Genomic DNA, 19,439 nt, shown 5'->3' with positions numbered 1-19,439 from the left:
CTTTGCTTCCACTATGTGTAAAAAAAAAATTAAATAAAATCAATTACCACTTTTATTCTGTACAAAACTCCACAATCAACATGTTAAAGTAGCTCATTCTGCTTCATATTGGTCTAATAAAGTAGATGTGCGATTTTTTTTCAACTCTGCTTTTGCACTTGACCCCGAGTTTCCTTGTTTAAACATAATGAGCTCTGCATTCTATTTAGCAAAAAAATAGGAAAAGAAATTGAGAAATCTCTTAAAATCAAGCACTGAGAATCATTTTTATATGGTTTTACTCTGTAAAATGTAAATTACTCACATAAAATAACACCATAGATAACATTATAGAGTTTTAACTACAGTATTTGAACCTGTTAGGTTAATCTTCTTTAATAGAAAGCACCCTGAGCAACAATGAGGCCGATATTGGTGAAAATTAGATGTTCCTTGCAGTTTCTTGTATGAAAAAAGCATTTTTTCTTCTTTCTGCTTCATATTGGTCTAATAAAGTAGATGTGTGATTTTCTCAACTGTACTTTTTCGCATGACCCAAGTTTTCTTGTTAAAACACAATGATCTCAACAATATATCTAGCAAAAAATGGGAAAATAAATTGAGAAATCGCTTCACCTTAAGCGTTACAAATCATTTTTTGTGTTTAACTTCGTACACGAATGTCTGTGGACTGTGTTTCTGTTGTTTTGGGCTTTGAAAGCATCTGTTTTATGTCTTGCACAGCAAACATCCTCAGCCATCAGAGTCGCTGCAGGAGGTGGAACCGAAGCTTCCTGCAGCTCCATTGATCGGCCCGCAGAGACATCTAATCCATGCTGATCACTGTCTGCAGCCTCTTGTTTTACTGTATTGAACCAGAGGGCGTCCAGGCGTGGCTTCAGATCCAGCCGAAGACGGTGACTCAGAGTCGCTTATACCACTCAGCTGCCCCTCTTTCATCTCCTCTCCACGAAGCCAGGCTTAGCGAGCCGATCAGCGGAGGCCCGGCCTTTGATTAAAGTCAGATTATCACCCTCTTTAGGCCAAAGCAGCTTGAGGAGATTGTTTATTCTCCCCACAGTCTCAGTTTGCCTTCACACTTTATCTGTTCGGAGGCGTTTTTCATGTCGCCGCTGCACAAGTGTGAGTGGGTGACGCTGCTTCGGGCCTCTTGTCAAACCGGTGGGTCGAGGGTGGATGAAAGAAGCGGCGGCGGCTTTCTGCACTTCAAGCTCCCACATTAACTCCACTTCCTCCAGTTTAAAATCCGTCTCTCAGCCCCGAAGCAGCAGCCGAGACTCATCGACTCGCTGAGCCACTAAATCACTTCTGTTCACGGCATCGATTCGCCGTGTCGCCGTCCATTTCTTACCCGTTTGGCGAGTCGCTGCTTCCACGGTGTGCCCGGTTTATCCTCAGCTGACTGGCGAAGTTTAGAAAAGACTGTTTCTATCTGGGACTCAAGGCTCAGCTTCAGAGAGAAATTAGAGATTTGAGTATGAAACAAATTAAGGATGCAAATTTAAAGCCAAAGTTGGCAGCATTACCGACAAATAATTGACAAATCGGTAGCAAAAAGGCAGTACAGTTGACAATTTCCTGCATATTTGGCAACCATTAATCACCCAAGAAGTCTCTGTCATCATGCCCGTTTTGTGCTAAATCCCCACAATGACTGCTTTCAGATTTGAGATTCACATTTTTATGAACAAAGGGCATTTTTTAACTGACTAGTATTGGCTTTATTGGTTCTACATATTCATCATCTGATAATAATTCACATCTGGGTGACGCCAGCAGAATGTCTGCAGCCTGCTGTTCACAAACTGTCCTGTCAGATGCTTTAAGCTTCTCAAAAAAAAACCATCTACACAGCATTAATGCTACAGTCAGACATATTGTTTATTTCTACTCAAGCTTTATCTACAGATTTGTATATAAAATAAAAGCCTAATTTACAGAGTAGGTAAGTAGGAGGCAGCAGGAGCATGTGTAGGTTTAAATAATCTTTATAATTTATGACCTCAGTGATGTTTTCAATCATAATTAAACAAATTTGTGTCATCGTATCTGTAGTTAATTTAAAATAAATAAATAAATAAATAATCTAGTAGGAAGGGGCCAGTAAAAACATATCAAAAACTGTTAAAAACTCAAATTTAAACTATAATTTAATATAAAAATTAATGTTAAACAAAATTAAAATATTGCATTATTATTTACCTTTAAATACTAACAGATTATCACCTGAAGAATAACAGAAATATATTAGAATGTGCATTTAAAACATTAAAATAATATTAAAATAAAAGCTTGTTATTTAGCAGAATAAAATAGTCCAGACATGTTAGTAAAATTACATAAAATACATGTAAAAATCTGTTGAACAGAAATTAACTGTGGACTTTAATGACCATTTTAGCTTGTTTTTGCTTGTTTTTATGGCAACGTAAACGTCATTGTACATTTGTGTTTTCTTGAATGATTCCACTAGATATTATCTTTACTTCCACAAAACAGGCAAATCTGTAAATAATTTTTCAAAATATTTAAAACAAAATGTAAATTTTACAAAAGACAAAATCTGCAAAATTAACAGAAAATTGTCCCTAAAATTACAATTGCAAATAAAAAAAATACAATTAAAAAGATAAATTTCAACTTTTAATAGATTTTTTTCAAGAAAAAAAGAGGGAGACTCCATAATGTAACACTAAGCTGTTGAAAAACTACAGTTTAAAATGTTTATGATCATGTAAATCTTGAATTTCAAGTCAACTTACAGATAAAAATATAACAAAACTGTCCTTTTTACAGTGAAAATTATGCAGCCCTTGCTTGTTTTTGCTTAAACACTTCAAAGCTACTCTACAAACTGTATTTTAGCCACACAAGTTTAAGCTGGAAACTGATTCCGCAAACTAACAGGATTCAAATCTTTTGGTTTCTTTTGTATGAAACCCAGAAATTCCCCATCCTTGATTGCTTGCTGTGTTTTTTCTGCTTATTTTACTTGTGATTTGTCTTCTAGCATAGAGCAAAAATACTATAATGCACCTTTAGCTGCTTCTTTTATTTAAAAATGACCTGATAATGTGCAGAGCAAAGTTTAAAAGCGACATCAGTCCAAAGCTTTCAGAAGAGGATGAACCCAAAATTCGGATTAATCCCCTGCAGCTAAATAGTTGTTTTTACTTCAACTAATGCATTTTATTCAACTAAAATAGCTGCTGCTGAGGAGGGACATTATTATTTTTCACCGGCTGGATTTCACAGTTAAGTCTCCGAGCTTACCAACATGAATATCATAATCCTGCACTGAGGAACCAGTCAGCTCGGTTATAAATAATCCGAGCCGCAGAAAGCAGAGCTCTGTTCTGCCCTTGAGCAAGACTATTACAGGTGTGAACGGAGGTGAATGAGGGTCTGTATGTGCAGCAGGGCGTCGCCGGCCGAACCCAAACCTGCACAAATACGCGGAAAAACAACATAAAAAGCCGCGCACAATATCTGCATATTCATGAAAGCAGCCCATAATAGCAGGTTTCTGATCAAACGTCTGCAGCGCCGCCCTTCCTGAGAGCAAACAAGAAGCTGATTTAGAGCCGGAGTTTACCTGCTGCAGACACTGAGGCTCTGTTCATTCAGCAGCAGCATAAACGCAGCTCTGTGGAGTTCCTCTAAACACTGAGTCTCTGTGAGGCTTTAATGTGTGAATCTACAGGTTTACTGGGAACAACTCATTTAGGAACTAATTAAAGAATGAATCTGAATCGCCTCTGATGTTACTGAAGAAAGGAAATGGATTGTAAGATGCTAATTTGTGCTTTTGAGTGATTTTACAAAAACAAAACAGAGGAAAATCTGATAAGTAGCAGTACATGGGTCTTTAAAATCTCAAACAATAAATTGGTAAAAAAAAAAAAAAAGGAAAAAAGAAAAGTAAATTTGGACTTTTCAGTGATTAAAAAAAGTAAAATGTTCAAAAAATGTTTCTTATCGAGTAATTTTCTACTGAACAAAATTAAAAAACATTCATTAATTGCTATTTTACAAATTTTCACAGTTTGATTAAAACTACAGATAACTGCCAGAAGAAGTTTTTTTTACATGTCAAAAACTGGTACAAATATATATGAATATATATGTTAAAATATATTTTTAAAATGACTATGTAATTTTATATATTACTTTTTGAAGTAACAGTAAATAATTGTTAAATACTACTTTTTGCTGATTTAAATGCAGAAAAACTGAAAGTTAAACATAAAAGCATTTGTAAAAACATATTTATGCACAAATTGGGCCTGTTTCTCTTTTTCTTTTTTACATCAACATTTAAATTAATACTTTTTTATTCAGATTTTATAAGCTTTCATTCATACTTTTACAGTTAAAAAATTATAGTTAAAAAAAACATGCTTTTTTTTTTTTTTTTTTTTTAAACAGTGCAGGGACAGGAGGACGTCACATGAGGACAGAAGGAGGATGGATGGAGGACAACAAAGAGGCCCAGAGACAGAAAATGAACCCAGGCTGCTCTGCCGAGTCCTTCCCAGGACGAGCGCCTCTGGGTCGGGCTGCCAGGCAGCCAGGCGGGGGGCTGGAGGTGGAGGAGGAGCGGCTGTCAGCCTCCCTGACCTCCTCCAGGTTCCCCTCCACCTCTTCCACCTCCCTCTCACTCATCCTGAAGGCCCACTTTCATTCCTTTTTAATAGAAATGTTCCCACTGCTGCTGTCATGCAAAACCCCACACCACTCATCATACACTTCACAGCCGATCTCTGGAGAACGGCGAAGAAATTCATCATTTATCCAGCTTCCTTCACAACCTTCTGATCCCCAAAACCCTCTGGAGGGTGTGAAAAGAATGATTTATTTTTAAAAACTCCAAAAATTAGAGCATTTATTACAGCTGGAAGCTGTAGAAACAGAAATAATCCTCAGATTTCACACTTTCCCAGCAGTCCTTGAACATATCATCTGCAATGTACAGTTTAATTAGAGAAATTTACCAAATCTAACTTTAAAATTAAGATTCTTTTTAATCAAAATCTCTTTATTTTGCATGCGTCACTCAAAATTTGTGCCAGTTTCATTTTTATTTAATTTTCATAACTGATTTTTAAAAAGAAAATGGTGTCTTTTTATAGTCAAACGTAAAAGAACAAATTACCCTGAGTAAAAATACATCATGTCATTTTCATGTCTTTGTAATTTTTGAATCTTTTTCTGTCATTTTTCCATATTTTTCTATAATTATTGCATCTTTTTCTGACATTTTTACACATTTTCTATCATTTTTGCATCTTTTTCTGTCATTTTTACCTATGATTTTTGCAATTTTTTTCAAGAAGAGTTCTGAGTTCTCTCTCCTTCATGGTTGTTCTGTTTCCACAGAAGTGCAGGACTTTATATTGCAGTGAAAAACGAATCATAGCGGAGAAGAAGTGACTAAATAAACACCAACAAGGTTAAATCCATGTGATATACAACATCTGAATAAATATGATCAGTGAGAATTTGTGGCACTTTAAATTCATCCTGAACCTCCTCTGAACGAACACATTCATCAAATAAACTCTGACTTTTTAGATTAGCTGCAGCTCTTGATGAAACATGTTGCAGAAATTTCAAGAAATCCCACATACGAATATTTGAAGCACTAAAACCACAACAAATAAACTCCTGCTGCGCTTCACATCAACAACCTCGACTCTGTTTTGTCACAACGGAGCAGCGAATGTCCTCCAGCCCCAAGCAGAGCAACCCCTGGATAATCGGGGAATTAGCTGCCTGTTTATTCTGGCAAACGGCGAGCGCATTGCAATTTTAGCTCAAAAACTTTTCAGAGAATCCAGCCCGAGGTCACCGAGCTGCTCTGATGGGTTTCAAGGGCAGCAGCCACCAGACGGAGGGAAAAAACCCGAACCAGGGAGGTCAGCAAACGTCCAGAAAGTGTCCGGATTCAGTGTTTGGGCCTCGCAGGCTTCCAGCTGCGTGAGAAGCAGCCGGTCGCCTCCGAGCAGCAGGACATGAAGCCGCAGAGAACAACAGCAGCAAAAGGAGGTCAAAGACAAACAGTCGGAGGGCAGGTGAGCAGCAGACGGGCAAAATAAGAGAGAAAACAACAGGAAATAAAAGAGCAAGAGGACGGAAGAGAAGAAAGAAAAGGTGGAAATATAAACAAAGGGTTCGAGTCATTCTTTAGAAAATCTAAAAAGTCTGAGACAAGTTTCCACCAGACCTCCTCAGAATCAGCTGATTCTTCATCTACAGTAACCTTAGTCTGTTTAATGAAGCCATGCAAAGTATTACCTTTATACTGTGAATATTTTGTGCTTTTTAATGGACTTTTTCCATCATTTCTGAGCCTCGGAACTTCATCAGTGCAGCAGAGAGACTCATGACATTTTAGGATGAAAAACACATTTGAGTTCTGGTAAAAATTGACACCAGATCAGTTTTACATCCATCCAAGTGTCACAGTCTTAACACTAAATCTGTTTTTTGTTCTTTTTTTCTAACTTTGAGCATCAATATTACGGGATGTATCATACTTTCATGTCACAAAGAGACAAAACTGTCCCAAAGACATGTAAAATGATCACATTAAATGACAAAAATGAGACACAAATCAAGAAAAACAAGACACAATATGCCTAAATCTAGACAAAGCAAAAAACAAGGCACAAAACAAGACAAACGAGACATAAAAACAGGAAGAGAACACAAAATGACAAAAACGGCCACAACAATAACTGTCCCAAAGACACACAAAACAGCGAAAAATGACAGAAATGAGGCAAAAAAACAACAAAGATGTGCAAAAAACAACAAAGACCAGACACAAAGCAAGAAAAACGAGATGCAAAATGATCAAATGAATCAGTTTTACAGCCACTCCAGGTGTCACAATCTAAAAACTGAATCAGTTCTTTCTTCATTTATAACCATATATCTATAACCATCTATTAGCACTGAGATTTTGCCTAAATGAAAAGTGCTTCACAAATAAAATGTATTATTATTAACCAATTGTGAGCATCAATATTATTATTTATTATGGGATGTATCAGAGTTTCATGTCACAAAGAGACAAAACTGTCCCAAAGACATATAAAATGATAAAAATTACACTAAATGACAAAAATTAGACAAAAAACAAGACACAAAATATGTAATAAGAGACACAAAATGTCAAAAAAAAACAAAAAAATGAAACAAAACAGGAAACAAGAAACGAACATTGATAAAAACAACAAACAAAATGACCACAACTTGACAAAAAACTATCCCAAAGACACACAAACCAACACAAAACTGATACAAAATGACAAGGAGACAAAAAAAAATGCCATAAATGAGCACGAAACAACAAAAACCAGACACAGAATAAGAAAAGCAAGACAAAATGTCTAAATCTAATCACAAACCAAAAAAATGAGAGGCTGTACAAGAAAAACATGACACAAAACAGGATGAAAGAAACACAAAATGACAAAAACGACAAACAAAATGACCACAATGAGAAAAAACTGTCCCATAGACACACAAAACAACACAAAACTGACACAAAATGAAAGAAGGGAGACAAAAAGACACAGAATGAGAAAAACGAGACACGAACAGGAGGAAAGAGACGCAAAAATAACAAAAACGACAAGCAAAATGACCACAATGAGGAAAAAACTGCCCCAAAGACACACAAAATAACACAAAACGAAAGAAGGGAGATAAAAACAAGACAAAGTGACCAAATAAATCAGTTCTATGTCCATCCAGTTGTCACAATCTAAACACTAAACCTGTTTTTTCTTAAAAGCAACTTTGAGCATCGATATTATGGGATGTATCAAAGTTTCGTGTCACAAAGAGACGTAAAACAATCAAGAACGTCACACTAAACGACAAAAACAAGGCAAAAAATTACACAAAGCAAGAAATTCCTTCCTTTTCATGTGGATTCATGGAGTTCTTCACTGTCAGGACCCTGCATTCACTACATAGTTCTGGGCTTCACGGCTCATTTGAGAAGTACGTCTGAAATCAAAGGTTCGTTGAGCTTCTATAGGCCTCTATTTTCAGCATAGTCTTTATAAAGTACTTATATATACTCAAATGTTCAGCTTAGAAGAAATGCTAAAACTAGCATTTACACAAACAACACACGTCACTGCTGCCAAAAACTAAAGATCTAAACCTAAACAGGACTTCCAACAAACACACATCGTCCCCACAGAATGTTATTTAATCCAAAAGTCACATTTTAAGGTAATACTGAGGCACGTTTACTGGAAAATGAAGTGGATAAAATCAGTTTCCATCCTTGTTAAAAAGCTTCAGCAGCAGCTCTACAGTCATAATTTGTGCTGCAACAATGATTCAAAGCCGCTCTCACACTGAACCTCTCCTGCATCATCCACACAGGAGCATGTAGGTGGATTATTATGGGATATCGGGGTGATTCAAACACAGACCTGGAGGTGAGATGATGACAGATTATAAAAACACAGTTCTGGCATTGTTCTGTGAAACGCGGATACACATATTTGTTGAATGTTTCTGTTTCAGTCACACATCTTTCTATAGAGAGAACTCAAAAATTTACTCACAAACATCTCCAGAATCCAAAGTACTCAAGTCACACATCCACACATTGAAATCTGAGGCCGTTTGAGCAACAATATCTGAGGAACTATTAAAAATAAAAGCCTGAAATTCTCACTGTTGTTTCTTATCATGTCACTGATTATGGAGATCTACAAAGAGACATAAAACGACAACAAAGTGACATAAATCAACCCTAAAAAGACAAAAAAATATCTACAAAGAGACAGAAAATAACAAAGAAACACAAAACCACCACAAACAAATTAAAATATCTATGAAAGAGACACAAAACGACAACAAAGTGATATAAATAAACCACAAAAAGACAAAAAATATCTACAAAAAGACACAAATGACCACACAAACAAAAAGAACCTACAAAGAAACACAAAATAACCACAAAGAGATACAAAACCACCGCAAACAAATTAAAAATATCTATAAAGACAACAAAGTGACATAAATTCAAGACAAAAAGATGAAAAATATGTATAAGGAGACAACAAATGACCACAAAAAAAACACAAAACAACTACAAAGAGACACAAATAGACATAAAGTGACCAAAAAGCCATGAAAACCTCCGCAAAGAGGCATCAAATCATGACAAAGACACGGAAAACAGCCACAAAGAGAAACAAAAACAACCAAACAGACACAAAAAAACAACATTGACCCACTTTCAGCAGGTTTTTTCTCATGTTAAAAGCCTGAAATTCTCACTGTTGTTTCTCATCATGTCACTGATTATCTACAAAGAGACACAAAACGACAACAAAGTGACATAAATCAATCACAAAAAGACAACAAATATCTACAAATAGTCACAAAAGATCACAGAGACGTGAAACCACCACAAACAAATTAAAAATATCTATAAAGAGACACAAAAAGACAACAAAGTGACATAAGTTAATGACAAAAAGATGAAAAATATCTACAAAAAGTCACAAATGACCACAAAAACACACAAAACAACTACAAAAAGACACAAATGGACCACAAATAGACATAAAGTCACCCAAAGAGACACTAAATTATGACAAAGACACATAAAACAGCCACTAAGAGAAACGAAACAACCAAACAGACACACAAAAAAACAACACCGGTGACCCACTTTCAGCAGGTTTTTTCTCACATTAATTTTGAGGTTGTTTGAGCAACAATATCTGAGGAACTATTAAAGATAAAAGCCTGAAATTGCCACTGCCATTTCTCATCACGTCACTGATTTATATTCTGCAATATCGGACAAGTTGATCAAATAATCACACATTATAGACGATTTAAAATGTGGAAATAACACAGGAACAACAAAACCTACTGAGTTAGTTATAAAAGTTCAACAAAAACACCTTCAACCCAGAATTCAGCTGCAGATATCTTCTTAGCAAAACATAATAAATGAGCAGAAAATGTGCATAAAATCATGCTTTAAAAAATAATTACGGAATTAACTCAAATCCAGTCTAGATATTAAATAGGGTTATTCCACGTTAAATCATCACGACTCTTCCATTCAGTCATGTCTGATTTGCATGGAACTTTTTTTTAATAAACTCTGGATATTTAAAATGGTATCTGTGAAATTTAAGCTAGTCGGGTTTTTTCAATATCAAGATTGAACAACAATATCTCAGGAACTATTAAAGATAAAAACCTGAAATATTCACTGTTATTTCTCATCATATCATTGATTTATATTCTGCAACAACAGACAACTAGATAATAATATAAATAATGCTGGCTGGATGCCATTAAGCCTCACTGAAGATCATGTCATGGTGCCCTTTTAGTATTTAAACCCCTCATAATACTCTCTGCTCACCTCCACCAAGCCAGCTAGTGATATTTTCTGAACCACATGTAGCTGCATGTCACAATAACACAAAACTAAACATACAGAATAGTTTTAATATGAAATACTTACACTATACTGCAGCAAATTCAGGTGGGAAAAAGTTATTTTTGTTTAATTTTCATGACTGATTGAGCAGGTTTGACAAGCTGTGCCATAAAAACTAAAATATTCAGTTGCAAAACGGCTTCGGAATTTATATGACATATGAAGCTAAACTGTCACTGAAGCTATTTTAAATATCTATAGTTTGATTTAAAAATTTCAAGTAAATCAAAGATGGTTAAACAGAAGGTCAGTAGTGATTTGAGCTGGAAGAACTGACTTTATCCTTTAAGGAGAAAGACAAACACTGTTTTTGTGCTTGAATTAACCCCCACACATCCTGCTACAACTGATTTTGCTGCTTAACACAACAGGAAAACTCACATGATTCCTACTTTTCAAACTAAACTACAAGAAAAGTCTGATAGAACATCATTTAATCTGATTTAAGGCCTCTGAGTTGTTTGTTGACTCCGCATGTGCACAGAAAAATGAGCAGACAACAGAAGAAAAACACTAAAAAGCAAGATTTGGTAGCAAAAGTACAGTTGGAAAGGATAATATTGACAAAAAAAACCTGGTTTTCTGTCAGCAGAGTCAGTAAAGTGACAAATGTGAGCATTTAAATCAGCAGCACAAAGCTCAAAGACAAATCTGAATATCATCCAAAACAAAAACACACTATTTCAGAAATCTTTGTCAGAGTTGCACCAGATATTTTACTACCAAATGGAGTCATTCCAGTCATGTGGGGAAGATTCCTAGATTGCAACATCAGGTTTTTCTCCACTATTGTGCAGCCATGCAAAGAAAAACACTATTTTTGAAGCTTTTGCCAGCAGTAGAAAGGTTCCAAGTGGCTTTTTTTTTTTTTAGATTATTTCTTGCTTTCTTTGCAGTTTTACTCCCGTGCAAAATCACTTTGATAACTCTAGACCAGGGGTGTCAAACATGAGGCCCGCGGACCAAAAGCGGCCCTCCAGAGGGTCCAATCCGGCCCACAAGACGACTTTGTGAAGTGTAATAATTACAGAGAAGACATTAACTGTAGATGGAAATTTGTAAAACTATAAATCTGAATAATTTCTAGACCATAACAAGTTGTTTTGATGATAAAGTAATATACTAGATTATTCTTTTGTCATTTTGTGTCTTATTTTTGTAATGTCTAGTTTTTGTTGTTTTTTTGTCTGATTTGTCATTTGTCTCATGTTTTTGTCATTTTGTTTCTCATTTTTGTCGTTTGTCGTCATCTGATTTTTGTAATATTTTGTCTTGTTTTTTAAATTTTTTTTTTTTTGTCATTTTGATCATAAAGTAAAATACTACGTCATTCAGTTCCAGACAGATGAGACTAAATGTTTTGTTCGTTCGTAGAAACACTAATCTGGAAGTTGTAATGTGTAAATGATAAACTGAGGCAAAATATTGCTGAAATTGAACTTATTTTTCTTAAGAAATTTCCGGTTGTTGATGATGTTTTGTAAAAAGATAATTCTTTAAATATGAACATTTTCAGAATGCACTTTTCTGCACTAAAACAAAGGAAGCATTTGGAGTTGTGGTTATTTATAGCTTGTTATGCTGTGATTTTAATGGTCACTTGAGATCAAACTGGGCTGAATGTGGCCTAAACTAAAATGAGTCTGACATCCCTGCTCTAGACTGATCCATTCTTTCCAAAATCAGTTATTCATGTGTATTTTTGTATCACAGAGAAGCAAAATATGTCTTTCCCATCCTTAATCTGACTCTATGCACATGTGAGGTGACACAAGATTCAAACGGTTTTAATCTGCCCTGTGTTCCCACTGGGAACCTATAATACTCTCAAACTGTCATTTCATCTTTTCCCCTCTAATTTGTGCCACCACAACTTGTCTGATAGGTATAACAGCCAACAACAGACATACAATGCTTCCTCCGAGTGCAATTTTATCCACAATAAACACTATAATTACAGTGTTGCATCCCTGAAACCAAACATACAAACATCTCCTCTTCATGCTTGGTAGGAAGTCTGAAAACTCTCTCTTGCAAATTAAAAAAATAAAACAAAACAGCCCATAAATGTCTGTATGAAAACTTATTGGCTGCTTTATCACGGCAGGGAGACACACTGCAGCAATCATCAGACGGAGCCATTCAGCAGCAACTGTCCATAAATAAAAGTGTGCAGAGAGCAGCTGCCCTCCGTCAGCCTCTCTGGGATATTTCACCTGATTTATCAGCAGCTCTTATTTGTTACAACCACCGCTGAACACCCAGAATCCAATAGGAGTGACACTTTCAGACCCTGCTTCATCTCCACAGCTGAGATTCTGTCATCAATACACACCTTCAGTGTTTATGTGCTGCTTCAAGGATTCCACTTGACCACATCTGGTGCAGAATTTGTGCGGTTTTTCCAACAAATCCTGCAGGTTGGAGCTTCAGTCAAAGCTCACAAATTCACAAAAATCACAAATGCATCAAACCACAATATCCCCCTGTAGCTTTGCAGAAATGGTAATTTAATTAGCGAGTTTAAGTGAATTAACACGTCTGCAGCAGAGAGAGTGCGCTCGTTTTAGGAGGAAAGCGAACATTGAATTGGATATAATTGCACCAAATTGATATTAATTAGCAGTGCGGATTCACAAGTGCACTTATGGGTCATTTTCAGTGGAAAATACAAGAAAGTTGGAGCATAAACTTAATGAAGAAGAGGGATTAGATGGAGCACGTGAGCATCTTGAATAATTTGAATTTACAAGAAATCTTGACAGAAAAATCTCCAAATTCACGCTGAACTGCGCACTGTGGTCCTTTTTTTAACAACAGGAACAACCATATTTGTATTATGTTTGAAGAATTTAGCTTATCCATCAGTTTAATTTAGAACATTAATCTAATAACTTCCCTGTTTTCCGCTCTGAAACCAGCTAAAAGTGGATCTCCAGCACCTGAGCAGGGAAAGACGGTTTACGCGGCTGATGCGCAATTACGCATAAGCGCCAAAAATTCGCCAAAATATCACCAATTTCTCCAAACAAACACACAGACGCAGTTAATCCACCAGAAATGTGTTAACATGAAACTTCACAGCAGCGCATGTTTCGCCGTTTTCACTCCAGTAAATCAAGCCACCTGAAAATATCGCATCAGGAATCAGCGTCGCCAAAACCAAACTTTTTGCCTCGACACCGCTACTCTTCCTCCTCCTCGACCATGTTCGTGTGTGAAACTGAAGCAACAGAAAAGCGTTTTTGTTTCCTTACCGGTCCCGTTCCGTTTCCTACTTTCCCCAGTGCTCCGTGTCAGTGCCCAGCTACAGCGGGAACAGATGCGTAAAGACTGGCTGCCAAGGCGAGCAGCGGACCTGTCCAGAGCAGCGGTTTGGTCAAGGTGGACGCAGTGAAAGAGGCTGTGGAAGGAGGAGGGTTTTCACAATGAAGGCACATAAAGCTTCTGTGGACAAAAAGATGAGAAAAGACAAGAAACAATGGCATTTCTCGTGTAAATGCTTGAGACAGGTTAAAAAAAACGCTCCATAAACGCGCAAAAAATGCCATAAAAAACGAGAAAAATCACAACATAGCTCAACATTTAAAAGATTTACCTTATTTTACTTTCATAACCGACTACAATTCCACTTAAATACACATTTATTTTGAAATCCAACACCAGATGTGCGTTTTTCTACCTGTGACTTGATTTTAATCGGTTCTAATCAGCTGCTGGACTCCAGTTGAGCTTCATCGTTCTTCCCACCTGAGACTGTAATCAACACTGACAATACCCTTTTTACTGTTCAAACTTTCCCTTTGTTTCACAGTTTCTTATTTTATTTGTAGACTATACGTTGCACCAGCATTCTCAAAATGTATGTTTTTAGGCTCAGCAACAACAAATAAATACAAAAATGAAAAAATAGACTATGTTTGAGTTACTGGAATTTGCTTTTTCTCGACAGTCAAATCTATTTTTAACAAGTAGTATTAACTGTCTGGAATTATTAACACATGGTAAGATAGAGGTTTTCAACTTAAATTTAGTTTTGAAGCAGAAATTAGATTTTAAATTACACACAATATTAAGCTGATGCAATTTAACAGCATTATTATGCTAACACAAATTTAAAGGTTCATATAAATAATTAAATTATTGTTTTTTAAACCTTGCAACTATGCATTTAACTGGTGGTTGTTAAATAAATAAACAAATGACAAAGAATAAAAAATAAAAAAAAATCTGTAAAATTCTAGGAGCAAGTTGAAAAACTGTAAAAACTGTGAAAATACCAGCAAATGCCTGTAATTTAAAATGGTGATTTTAGCTGATTTAAATACAGTCTTTAACCTCCTAGGATGTGACATCTTTTTTTTCCCAAAGAGCGTATTGTTCAAAATAATGATAATAAAAAATAATGACACAGTAATTATAATAATAAAAAATAACAATATAAACATAATATTAATGTAATAGATATATCATAAAAATAATAAATATAATAATCAATATTATATATTATCCAATTATTATATTTATTGGATACTCCTTATCCCAAATAACTAGAAAAAAATCTAAAATGCAAGCCTAACCAAAGCTCAGGGGGTTAAAAGGTGTCATTGGTGTAAAAGAACATATAAACATTGATTTTTAAAAAAATAGAGATTTCTGATGTGGCCATTATAGTTTTAGCTTGTAATTTTATTTTATTTTCTCATTATCTGTAATTTAACAAATCAAGGAAAATATGGACAATTTTCATTGTTATTTCTTATCATGTCATTGATTCAGAATCTACGGCTGAGTTGAAATATGAAAAAAATTAAAAAGTCATGAAAAGTTCCATTTTTCAGTTCATTGAGAAAAAATAATGCAGAAGTAAAATATTTATATTTTCCAAAGCATATGTAGCTGCATGTCACAACAATATCAAAGAAAACATCTATAAATATTTGATACACATATATGAATACATATATGATGGTCGGAGGTCACAGAGCCTCACAGCAGACTTTGTCATGGTGCCCTTTTACTAGTTAAACCCCTCACAATGTTCGAAGGCTCACCAAAATGGATCTGTCCACCTTTACCAAGTCAACTAGTGATATATTCTTAACCACTTGTAGTTGCATGTCACAACATTTAGAATACTTTTAATATGAAATACTTGGTCAAAAAAAATTATCAAAAAAGTTATTGGCGTTGAACTTTTGTAACCGATTGAGCATATATAAGAGTTCTGGAGCTTCAACACGGTTCTCAAAATATAACTAAGAAAAATATGCTTTAAATGCAGGCATATAACATCACATATTCACATCAACGCATTGCTGACTATATTTGGTCATTATTAGTTTTTGGGTTTTGCTCCAGCTCATCGTAACACTCACTCTAATGTTATACAATTTCAATTATAATCGTCACGTCAATGAAGACAATCTGAGCAACAAGGACGTAGTTAATTAGTTTAAAAAAACAAATCAATGTGCACAATAATTAGGTTCCTATGCACCACACAGATAATAAAGGGCTGCACCACATTTAACCATTTTGATCTGAATAAAAGTGAATATTATTGATGAAGTTCAACATGTTTATGCTGTTAGATTTTTTTCCCAGACTCTAAAATAACCCCTGCAGGAATAATAAACATCCCACAATACCAGCCTTGTCCTGTTCATCCAACAAAAACATTTTTGCTCATGATTGATATGACTAAAATACCATTTTTGTCATTCACTGGTTCCATTAAATTCCATTTTCCTACTGATTATAATGCACAGAGTCCCTTTACAGGAGCTCCACTAACTGATGGAACAAACAGGTTGTCAGCAGCGACTCCTATTTATGAGCACTATACGTCTTTCTTCACGCAAATGTTCTGGCACGAGTGGCGGCTGTAAAAATAACCCAGAGCCACGAACGCCACAGTGGCTGAAACACAACACCGCTAACAGCAGCCATTAGCACCTCCAGTCACTCCTCGGTCCATTAGTGCACTTTTAATCGTTTTCTTGCTGGTGTTAAACCCTTCGAGAATCAAACTTGTCCACAGATCGGCGTCTTAGCTTCCAGTTTATGCTTATTTTTCCTTGCACCAATCCTTCCTGCCTGCATGCAGAGTGTCTAAAGCCAGATTCAGAGGCCTAAGAAGCATCTGACTGGTCGCTGCCCAAACCCTGAACCCCGTTAAGCCACCAAGCACCTGCCTCACGCAAGGATTCAGGCCACACTGTTGCCACTTGGCCTTTGGGTGCTGACAGCGCCGATTATAGAGCGCTTATTGTGGTAAATAAAGAGGTGGGTAAACATTCGTGACCTTCGTCGTCCAGAGCCTTCACAAACCAACGACCTCTAAATAAGCTATGAATTATGCCTGTTGTAAAGTTCAGCAAATCAATTTATGATGCACTGAGTTACTTTAAAAGATCAATATCATTGCTTTTTTTTCTTGACATGGAACTGAAAATGAAGGGAAATGGATAGGAAGTTAGCAGAATCTATTTATAAACACATTTAATACACTATTTTGTTTAATCTGTACAAAAGCTAAAGTAATGATAATTTGCCATTTTAAGGAGGTTTACAGTAGACAATAAAGTGAGTAAACTCCCATTCAATATGGCTTAAATTTCAAATGATTCAAAACTGTATCACCTCTTATAAAATGCATTATTTCTACTTTGAAGAGCTGATTTTTTTTTCCTTTTAAATATCCAAAAACAAACACTTTAGAAAGACCGTATTGAAAATTTAGGCCCCAAAACAGAAACTGAACAAAACTGAGTTCAGCTGTGATTTCCAATCAGTCTAACTTCCTTAACATGGATGGGAAATTAGCTGTGAACACCAGAACTTCCTCAGTTTTGGACCAATGGACTGTGTCTATCTGCACGTCTGCATCATGGCTCCATGTGAAAAACAATTGACAGAAAAATGAGAAAAATTCTTATTGTGAGACTTCAAAAGCATTGAAAAGGACAGTGATTTCCAATCAACCCAAATGCATGAACATGGTTCTAAAATGAGGAGTGAACACCAGAATTATGTACTGAATGCATGGTTCTGACAGTGAAGAACTCCATGGGTTCATATGGAAAAGAATTGCCAGAGGAAGTCGGAAATCAGATCAGGAAACTTCACAAAGATTAAAAAAAAGACATACAAATATTAAGATGATATGAAACCAATCTGAGTATATCTGCAATCAGTGAAACTAAACTGAGTCCAGCTGTGATTTCCAATCAGTCTAACTGCATTAACATGGTTTTAAATTGAGGTAGGAACAGCAGAATTTTCTCAGTTTTGAGCCTCTGCGCTCTATCTATGTCTGTATCATGGCTCCACGTGGAAAAGATTCTGAATTTCATAATCTAGCCATGAAAAACAGAGCATTTCATACTCTCCACAGGGGTTATTAATGGAAATTAGAGTTTCTGTGACAGTTCAGTTAGAGAGGACACTTCAGATCAACAACCTCTATGGATGAAGGACAAGAAAACAAACCTTCGCTTGTTGTTTGGAGCAAAATTTCAGATTAAAAAACATGAAGAGAAGCCCAATGAATGTTGATAAATGCTGACGAATGCTGGGAGGACATTATTTGGTCAGACGAGGCCAAAATAAATTTGTTGGGCTCAGATGGAGTCCAACATGTTTGGTGTGAACCTGACCAGGACTACCACAGTGAATGCATAGTCCTGACAGTGAAGCACAAACACAACCCCTCCAACCTGGTATCCTCTATGCTGAGTGCTGGCTTTTGTTTGGTCCTACTGTTGGGTCTGTATTTTTTACTATGGTAAAACTGTTATTTTTAATTCTACACCAGAGCAAACACCTACACTTACTAAAGATGATTTTACTCGGGTAAAATCAGGTGAATCACTCTCTTCTGATTAAATGCCTTTGGTCCGGGCTATTTTCTGCATCTGCATGTGAACACGCTGCACTCTGTTTTCTCCTCCCGGCGGATAATTTGCAACAAGGTCTGTGCGACTGTACAGAACAATCCATAAATCTTGATGGGCCTCTGTAGCCTCTCAAGCGCCCACTCAAAACGCTGCTCGTCCCTGCGTCGACCTGGTCTCCACGGCAACCGGAGTGGCACACTGTGTCCACTCGATGTGAACTTTAAAAGCCATCTTTTAAAAATAAATAAATATAAGAAGAGGAAGTGGAGTGGAGTCGAGCAAAACAAGCTAACTTTTAGACAAAGAGTGCGAATTAAGAAGAATAAAGGAATGTGATGTTAACGGGGAGTGGAGATACTTGAGTGTTTCCATTTACATTCCCTTTTTAACACACATCTCTATAACACAGTGTGAGGCTTTAAAATTATGTGCAGCTGTAAAAATGTGCACATTTACAGTGCATTTATGCAATAGAGGATTTTTTTGTTCAAAAACAGAGCATCTAATGGTGGATTTCTGCTGTCTTTGCTTTTAAACTCTACAGTAAGAAGCATTTTTTCATCCTGCATGTCTTCATAAAAGCATTTCTTTATTATTTCATGCTTTGGTGTTAAGTGCCACTTTATTGTCACTCTTGTCTGTCCGGCTTCTGCGATATAATAATAATAATAATAATAATAATAATAATAATAATAATAATAATAATAATAATAATAATAATAATAATAATAATAATAATAATAATAATAAATAATATGTTTTACATTTACATTTATTACATCTACAAAGTGCTTCACAGATAGGGGGAAATTAAAAACAAACAATACAAAAGAACAGCAAAAGGCCAATCAGTCGGAATAGAAGGTGAACAACAGCTAGTAAGAAATAGAGAGAACAGATTTTCAAAATAAATCAACACAACACCAGATAAAATAATAAAAGCATCAAAAATGCCACATCAAAAATAGAGAAAAGGAAAAACAAAAAGTGGAATAAAACAAATCAGTAAGTAATATATATATAATAAAAAATAAGCA

At 35.7% G+C, this 19,439-nt stretch overlaps 1 protein-coding gene across 1 annotated transcript in view; it reads right to left on the bottom strand.

Moving 5' to 3' along the window:
* znf385c (zinc finger protein 385C) overlaps positions 1-13,906 on the bottom strand; it is a 198,524-nt gene extending 184,618 nt beyond the window's left edge. Inside the window, exon 1 of the mRNA XM_055005249.1 lies at positions 13,759-13,906. The gene's annotated coding sequence lies outside the window, so the exon portion shown is untranslated. The remainder of the gene's footprint in view (positions 1-13,758) is intronic.
* Positions 13,907-19,439: the final 5,533 nt, after the last annotated feature.

The sequence above is a fragment of the Amphiprion ocellaris genome, chromosome 19 (assembly GCF_022539595.1).
Source record: "Amphiprion ocellaris isolate individual 3 ecotype Okinawa chromosome 19, ASM2253959v1, whole genome shotgun sequence".
Classification (NCBI taxonomy): Eukaryota; Metazoa; Chordata; class Actinopteri; family Pomacentridae; genus Amphiprion; species Amphiprion ocellaris.
Note: the sequence above shows the minus strand (reverse complement) of the source record. Positions and strands in the feature narration are given on the sequence as shown.